Genomic DNA, 9,274 nt, shown 5'->3' on the forward strand with positions numbered 1-9,274 from the left:
CAAGATTAAACAGTTTGGACAGACTTCTTCCTCTATTCTACAACAAAAAATTGAAATATGGCATGATCCAGATTGGGCTTTTGGATCACCCATCAAAATTGAGTCAACATAGAACTATGTACACACATTGTTTTCTCTTGGAAATATGGGATCTTTGCATCATCAAAGCAGAGCATATTTGGACCTTTCTTTGCCAATCATGAAATATGAAACCTATTGGTATAGGTAGCTAACAGTGGCTCCACATGGGGATGGTTTTTCCATTTGAAAGACCAAGAACAGCAGGTCAGAATGCCTTGGCCCTTGATCTGTTGTTACCAAAATTTGAAAACTCTCTCTTTGTATTTCAAAACTAGAGGCTATTCCTTCTGTGGAATTTCTGGCATGTAAATCCCCTTTCTATTTATTTATAGTGACTTCTCAAACTGAACTATTTATCTGCTGAAAGGAAATATATACAGCTGATTATGTACAAGGGAAAATTAGGCTGCACTCATGGATGGTAGTCAAAATAGTGCTTCAGCATCCTGCCATTCACAGGACCTTCCCCTAAGTCAGTGCCCTCCAAATTTTCCAAAAAGTAAGTGTTATTTCCCTGTATTGCTTGTATGACAAAAGGCCCTCTCCAAAGGGAGTCAAATTTTCCATGCTTACCCTTGTCTTCTCTTCTTGAATCCCACTTGAGGACTTTGTCTCCAATGTTGAAATCTTTTGCCTTAGTTCTTTTGTCAAAAGCTTTCTTTAACTTTTCTTGTAAAACTTGAACTCTGCTGTAAAATTGATCTCTAATTTGCTGCAAACATATTATTTGATTTATCCTTCTCTGCATATCATTTGGTTCAGCTTGACTTTCTTGAAGAAGTTTCATGACAGGAATGCCTAGTGCTGAAGGGAATTTGGCTTCTAATCCATAGACTAACTCATATGGGCTGACCCCAATTGATCTCTTGGTTGTTAGTCTATCTGCCCATAAGGCATTGACCAGCTTTTTATGCCAATTCTTTTTATTTTCTTCTAACACCTTCTTTATGATGTTTACAAGGCTTTTATTTGATGATTCAGCCAGGCCATTACCTTGGGGATAGTATGCAGTAGAATGGCCCAAAGTAATATGAAATTTGTGGCAGAAGTTTACCATCTTCTTGGATCTAAAAGCAGCAGCATTGTCTGTTATTATCTTGTTGGGGCAGCCAAATCTAGACAATATGTTATTCTCCAAAAACTGAATGATTGTTGAATCATTTGCCTGTCTACATGGGATGGCTTCAATCCATTTAGTAAAGTAATCTGTGGCTGTTAGAATCCATCTATGCTGGCCTGAAGATGAGGGATGAATTTCCCCAATGAAATCCAAGCCCCATTGCTGAAACGGTCTCTCTGTTGCAATAGGCCTCAAAGGGAGTGGCAGTAACTTTTTCTTTCCCTCAAATACTTGACATTTATGACATGAGGTGGTAAACTTTTTAACATCAGAGAACAAGGTGGGCCAATAGTAACCAGCCCTCAGTATTTTATCCACAGTGGACTTCCAATACAAGTGTCCACCACAATCACCTGCATGAAATTCTTTCATGATATTGTTAGTCTCATTCTCAATCAAGCAGTTTAAAAGTATACCCTCATGGTTTTTCCAAAGCAAATTGCCATCCATAACACAAAATCTTGAAGCTTTCATTTTTAAGAACCTACATTTAGTTCTGGACAATCCTGGGGGAGCACACAGGTTTTGCAACACATAACAGATGTCAGAGTACCAAGGGGATTGTTCAAAGGCTACATTGATCTTTGGAGTCGCCAGCTTCGGTTCATTGTCCAGCTGGTTTATGTCTAAGGCTTGGAAGTTTGCTTCTGTCATTAATTTGGCCAAGCCTTGCCCTTTGATTAGTTTTGTTGGTTTTATCTCAATATCAAATTCCAAGATGTTGGAAATCCATTTTCCTCTTCTGCCCTCTAAGTTTTCTTGGGTGAGTATGTCTTTCACAATGGGACTTGGCACATAAGCTATAACATGTGAATAGAGGATGTAGATCTTGAAGTCTTTAATGGCCTTGACCAAAGCATAAGCTTGTTTCTCCATAATTTGATATTTCAGAGGTGCATCTCTGAGAGCTCTACTAAAGAAAGTAATGGGCTTCTCATTTCCTTGGTCATCTTTCTGTAATAAAACAGCAGCAATAGTATGTTGGGAGGCAAAAGAGAAAATGATGAATTCTCTATCAAATTGAGGATTTGTTAAGACTGGGGTTTGGGTAAGGGCCAATTTTATACCTTCAAAGGCTTGATTGGATTCCACTGTCCATTTCACTTTTGAATCCTTCTTTAGCATGTTATTTAGTAATCTGATCAATTCTGCTAAGTTTGGGATGAACCTTCTTAAGAAGTTGATCTTCCCTAAGAAAGCTTGCAATTCTTTGATGTTTCTTGGGTGGGGCATTTGTAAGATAGCTTGTATCCTATCTGGATCAATTCTTATGCCATCCTTTGAAATGATATGTCCTAGCAGCTTACCTTCTTCCAAACCAAACAGAGACTTTTTGGGATTCAAGGAAATTCCATATTTCCTGCATGTTAAGAAGATCTGTCTCAAGTGTTTCAAGTGTTCTTGGTCAGATTTTGAGAAAGGTGTGAGGTCATCCAAATAAATGACAAGAAAGTCATGAATCTCCTTGGCAAAAGCAATATCCATTGCTCTTTGAAATGTTTCCCCTGCATTTTTCAATCCAAAAGGCATTTTTACATATTTGAAAGTTCCCCATGGGGTTGTAAATGCAGTTTTGTCTTGATCATCAGGGTGTACTAGGATTTGATTAAAGCCTGAGAATCCATCAAGTAATGAGATCCTTGAGGCACCTACCACTCTTGGGTAGGGGATAGTTTTCTTTGAGGGACACTTGATTCAAGTTCCTTAGATCCACACAAAGCCTTATTTCACCCATTTTCTTTCTTGTGGGCACCAAATTTGAAATCCAATCAGAAAACCTGATTGGTGCTATGATGCCATCTTTAAACATTTTTTGCAATTCCTTTTCAATTGAAGGGAGAAGCATGGGATTAATCCTTCTCAATTTCTGCTTGAATGGCTTTTGATTAGGCTTGAGAGGGATAGTGTTCTGGATAACAGAGGTGTCATAGGATTTTAAATCCTCATAACCCCATGCAAAGACATCCTGAAACTCTTTAAAAAGGTCAATGTATTTGGGTTTTTGATCAGGAGGTAAGGACGCGGACAATTTTATTATCTTGGGTTTTTCAACATTTCCAATGTTGCATTCCTCAATGGCAGCATTTAGGGGCTGCATTTTTTGTTTTCTAGGGATGTCATTTGAGTCAAAGATGTCCTCTAATGGAGTTAGGCCTGTTGGGAGAAAATTGTCTTTCAGCTCTATGATTTCAGCCTCTACAACAACTACTTCTTCACAACTTATTTTTTGAATTTGTTGTACGTTTTCTTTGTTGAAAATGGTTGGATTTAGCATTTGTTTGGCTGTTTTGGGTGATATTGGCTGGTTATTCTATTTACTCTATATTTGTGATTGACTTGCTCTCTCAGTATCACTGTTTAAACCTGCAAATTTTTGTTGCAAAGTCAAAAAATTATTTATTTGAGCATCATCCTCAAATACTTGCCAATCCTTGACATTGTTTGGAATAGAGGGCATGTGTTTTATCTCTGCTGTAAAGCAATTATTAGGTTCAAAAGGCAGTTTGCAGGTACTTGCAAATGTAGCCAAACTATGAGCATGAAGATTGTGGGTCCTAGAAATTTTGGTGATTTGAAATTTAGTGAAGGAGTTTAGTATTTCAGCAGCAGCAGACCTATAAGACCTCAATCTTTTGTCATTAGTGACAAAATTTCCCTTTACTTGTTGGATGACTAAATCTGAATCTCCCATAATTGAAACTTTTGTGGCTTGTAAGGACTTTACTAGTTTGAGGCCTAGTAAGAGAGCTTCATATTCTGCCATGTTATTAGTACATTTGAAATTCAGTCTATAGGCTCAGCCTTCTGCATGACTGTCTTGTTTATTATGTATCCAAACTCCAGCCCCTGCCCCTAATTTGTTTACTGACCCATCAAATTCAAGGAACCACAGGATATCTTGTTCTAGGGGAGACTTAATGACCTCTTCATGAGCTGGAATTGTAAGTTGAAGTTCTGGTTTTTCATCTGGTTTGTCTTCTAGGACAGTCTCATCACTTGATTGAATCTTCTTGATTTCTAGAGCAGCAGTTGTGTTTAGTGTTTGTATAACCATTGTTTCTAGGGTAGCATTATATTCATTGGTGCCCTGCTCTCGTTTGGGTGTCTTGGTTTCAACATCATTATTTGTAAGACCTGTATTATCATTGAAAAGAATGTATGAGTCTATGTCTGAATGGACAACATATATGGGAAAATTTTGAGGTTTTTCTTCACTGCTGACCATGTATTTCATTAGTGTTTCTCTGTATAGTCTTTTTGGTTGCCCAAAAATAGATATAGTAGCATATGACATGTCTAACTGCAGGGAACCTTGGATTTTAGCCCCCATGATCTTGATAACAGCATTCCATACTTGGGTGGGATATCAGCAACTACAACATCCATCAGGATTGTCTTATTGGGGTATTGGACAAGTGATACACAGAGATCTTTTATGAGGCCCAAGCACTTGACTTGGCTGGAGTCAAAGGAGAATAGGTCCTTATATGGTCTTGTAATATCCAGGTTTAGTCTCTCCATGACTGATTTGGGCATCAGGTTGTGAGAGGCACCTGAGTCAAACATTGCATTGTGTAATATCTTATCATGAACATGCAGGCTGACATAGAAAGGTAAAATGCCTGCAACTGCTGTCTTTCCATCCACCCCTGGGCCGAAAAGTAGTTCTGGGGTATCATCCAACACATTGACATCATATTTTTTGTTGGTAAGTTGAAGGGATTTCCTGATTTGTTGTTTGTAGATGCTGTGTTTGGCCAGTTCTGAAAGAGGAATAGCTACCTTCAATTTGCCAATCTCAGCTTCCAAGTCAAAGGGTTTTTCTGATTGGATCTTTGTGTTGTGGATGACAGTCTTTTCCTTGTTCACTAAGTCTTCTTCTTGATTCTTGTCTCGATCTTGAGACTTGTCCTTGTTACTTGTCTCTTGAGGAATGATACTTGGATTAGGCTGCAAGGATGAGGTAGCCATAGGCTATTGTTTTGAGGAAAAAGGTTCAGTGACTTCTTCAACAGTCACTTCCTTTGTCTTTAACTCAGTTGTGTCATTTGGCTCTGTGACTATGGCATTTTTGGGCTGCTGGCTATCCTTTACCTTTTCAGGCTGTGCTACGTTTATTGTTCTACTTCTCAATCTGTATTGTTTATGGACTTCATAAACAGTTGTGTCATAACCTTGTTTAAAGTCAAATGACTCACCTGATTTGGTTTGGAACTGCTTGATGTCATCATCCTCATGATCTTCTTGACCCGGAAAGATTTGCTGCTCGTCATTGAGGCCCATTAGGTTTATGTGGGTGTCATCTGTTTGCTCATTTGAAGTGGATGCTTCAGTATAGTTTTCCTGGAATGGAGGTCTTATGTCTGGATCAGAACCAGCCTTGCCAACGTTTGGGTTTTGATTTCTCCTAAAGTTTGGATTCCTGATAGGGTTATTTTGTGGTGCTTCCCATGATGACTTTCTCTCAACTGATTCCACTCTATCACCTAATCTCTTCATACCAGTGAGTATTGCATCCAATTTTTGATCAAAAGCTGAGGGTTCTTCTTTGAAAGTGGTTCTCTTTTCCAATCTTGCCCTGTTTCTTTTGGCAATCAGGTTAGCCTCTACTGTGACAGCAACCTTTTGGGCATCTTCAAGGGTTTCAGGGGCTCTTTCCTTCAATTGATATGCCATGTCAGGGTCAAAACCATCAGGAAATTTGTACAAGGCTAGATCAGGAGGGGGTCTTAAATTCTGTGGTATTGCGTTATATACATTGTTGAATCTTGCACAATACTCCAAAACCGTCTCTTGGGGACCTCTTTTGATTGTATCATATTCACCAAGTATGTGCAGGGGATCTTTCTTCTTCTCCCATCTGTTAGTAAAGGCTTGATAAAGTTCATCAGGAGTTGTGATGGTATTTACAGTCAGGGATCTAAACCAAGTTCTTACATCCCCAGTCAAGCTTTGAACAAAGATTCTCATTCTCACACTGTCATCATCTATTTCATAGTTCTCAAAGTGGTCTTGCATCCTTTTGGCATGCTGAATTGCTGTGAAAGGGCCAGTGGAGTCAAAATATGAGATCTTGGATTGATAGTCCTGGGGTAGAGCTGCAGCATTAGCAGGTAACTGCAAGGGTGCATACCTATTGGCCATATTAGCAGGGTTTATAGGATTGACAGGGATAAACGGGATAACAGGAACGATTGGTACTACAGGGTTGATGGGAACGGTAGAAGCTAGAGTGTTGGTCAAGGGAATATGTGCAGTGGATGAAGGTGTGAAAGGAGGGGTTTGAGATGTAGAGGGGGAACTGGGGGAAACAGGGGTAGACCGAAATAGAACCTTGATTGGAGTTGGAACTGGTTCAGGGTAAGCTGTCTCAGGACTCAAATCAGTAGGATTTTCCTGCCTTTGCTGCTTCCTAATGATTTTAGGGATTGTATTAGGATTCTCAAAAACAGCTGGTGGATTTGGGTCAGGATTTGACCTAGTGTGTCTAGTTTCCCTTTTAGGAGCCAGCTTCTGAACCTCTTTTTGGTATTTTTAGGATATTTTTTAAGACTATTTTAAGGGATTGCTCAAGCTTTTTAGAACCACTGTCTATGGACAGACAACAGTTGAAAATATGCCTTCTCCCCAGTGGAGTCACCAATTATGTTAACACCCAGGTTGTTCCCTATGACTCCCAAGGGAATACGGCCAGGGTAACCACTAACCAATCTTTTGATTACAACTTCTAGCCAAACTGTAATCAGAGAGGGCTCTCTCTTTAAGATTTGTCTTTGTTCTGATAGTATTTTAGGCTAGCTATAATGTTCAAGCTTTTGTTTTTGGAATGTGTTTGGTGATGACTTTAGTCAATATATATATGTTCTCACTAGCATGTCCTAGTCCATTGGACATGGAGTCAGTGGTCCTTTAGTTTGTCTGATATGCTGTGTGATACTGTAGTGATGCTACAGAGCCAGATTAGTGTCTGAGAAACAATGTCCATAATAGTGATTGAATGTGGTATATCGATATATCCAGTTTATGCAAGGCAATTAAGAATCTTACAATAAACTGCTAAAGAAAGACAGCGAGAATATTATTCTAGAAGCAATGAAGAATTTCTAGATAACATTCATACTTATAGAATTAATAGAAACATGAGCAATTAAGAATTCATGTCCATGGTTAATCCTGAAGACAAACATTTACAGCAGTAAAAATTGAGTACAAGGTGTAATAAAACAAATCCTGCACTATTCTTTTTGTTTACTGCTAGTTTAGTGCAACATGAGTATGATTTGATAAACATAAGAAGACAAGAACAGAGATTGAGGAAAACATAGGAATTCTGCATCAGCACACATAGCATCATCCAGACATCAAATATTTCAGGAAATCACTGAGCTGGTCCAGCCCTTTGTATTAGATAAACTGGAAGTATACTATAGATTTGCCTTAGAGTCAAAATCACCAACCCCTAATGCGTTGCCAAGGGGGGTATATATACAAAATTTACATCAGAAAAATATCAGAGAATGAGTTAATGGCTCATTTATGTTATGCCAACTCCTGGAGCATTGTAGCTGAGAGAGTTAATGCTGAAATAACTCTTTAGTGCCTTAGCTGTTCAAAATAGTCAGAAGCAGTTGATTTGGCGGCTGCTGGAGTCGGCTGTGGATACGCTGTCAAAATTTGTGTATTTTCTTATCCCTTAGGCTAGCTGTCGTTGTCCATGTGCTGAGTCATCTTTCAGCTGCCTTTAATGCTGACTTTATTCTGCTGTTTGTCTTTTAGTGACTTGGAGCTGGCAGTGACCGAACAACTGAGGCTACCGTGGCAAAATTTGAAGCATTGCTTGCCACCAATCCTCCTTAGGAATTTGATGTCTTCGAATCTTTATCAAAGTCTCATCGGCCTCTGTATATCTATAAAAGTTAGGAGGAGTTTCAAAAAGATGATTTACCTCATTTTCAATGAAGAACAGGCTTTCAAGTTTATCGTATAAGCTCTGTCCTGTGGGAGGCCCTGTTTGTTCAGATGTACTGCCAGATGCAGTGATCTGATTTTCAATGTAAGTTGCCATTCTGTTGGCAAATTGATCTCGGGAGATCAGTCTTCCTGCACCGCTTAGGAGGCTGGGCAGGCCCTTTGCTTGCAGCACTGCCATCTTGAGTTTATCTTCCTCCACATCACCCTATATCTCATAGCACTTCCTCTCCACTGTTTGTACATAATTCCTGAGAGTTAGTACCTTCTTGGCAGTGAGGACAGCCTCTGTTCTGTTGGAAATGCCTATGGTTGCCAGTTCCTCCTTTTCTTGCCTGTTCAGGAAGTCTATCATTCTGTTGGCCTGTTCAGGTCTGTCTCCCAGTAATGTTTTGGCCTTATGGATTTCTGCCTGTGCTTGGCCCATTAAGTCCATCTGCTCATGTATTGTTTTGATTGACCTCCATTGTTGAGTGATGGATTGGCCAATTTTGGCCCATAGAATCCTTTTTATGTCGGCCATGGCAGTCTCTAGATTCAGCTCTTTCTCTAAGGCCTTTATCTTTTCTTTTAGGGCCTTTATTTCTCTGCCCTGCTCTGCTACAGTTACTTTTGATTTGTCATACTTGGCATCCAGTTCTGCCAATTTTTCCTTGGCCTTCTTTATATCATTTGCCTGGAGCTCCATTTCCTTGATGGCCTTAGTCAATTCTTCTACACTTGTGCTGGCATCTGGAGCTGTTGTTGTTCCTGCTGCTTCTGTTGTGGGGGCCACTGTTGCCTCTGTAGTTGTTGTTGTTGTTGAAGTAGTTGGAGGAGCTTGGGATGTGGATTCCCCCTGTTTATCGTGTAATACTACCTCAAGCTCTTTCTCCAAGTAGAGGACCTTCTGGTTTAGCCACATTATGAGTTCTAGTTGCTCATCGGCTTGCTTTTCCTTTTGAAGCTCTACTGTTTGAGGGTGCTCTGTGGGCAGTAGCTTCAACCTCTTCTTTAATGCATTTAGGTCATCTTCTTTCTTCTTCAGAAGGGCCTTTACACCCTTTGGATCACTAGGATCATGTCCTAGATCAATAATGATGTCCTCAAGTGACTTTATTCTAT

Source organism: Pinus tabuliformis, chromosome 3_1 (assembly GCF_031772625.1).
Source record: "Pinus tabuliformis cultivar Carrire ecotype Pingquan chromosome 3_1, CPIR1, whole genome shotgun sequence".
Taxonomy (NCBI): domain Eukaryota; kingdom Viridiplantae; phylum Streptophyta; class Pinopsida; order Pinales; family Pinaceae; genus Pinus; species Pinus tabuliformis.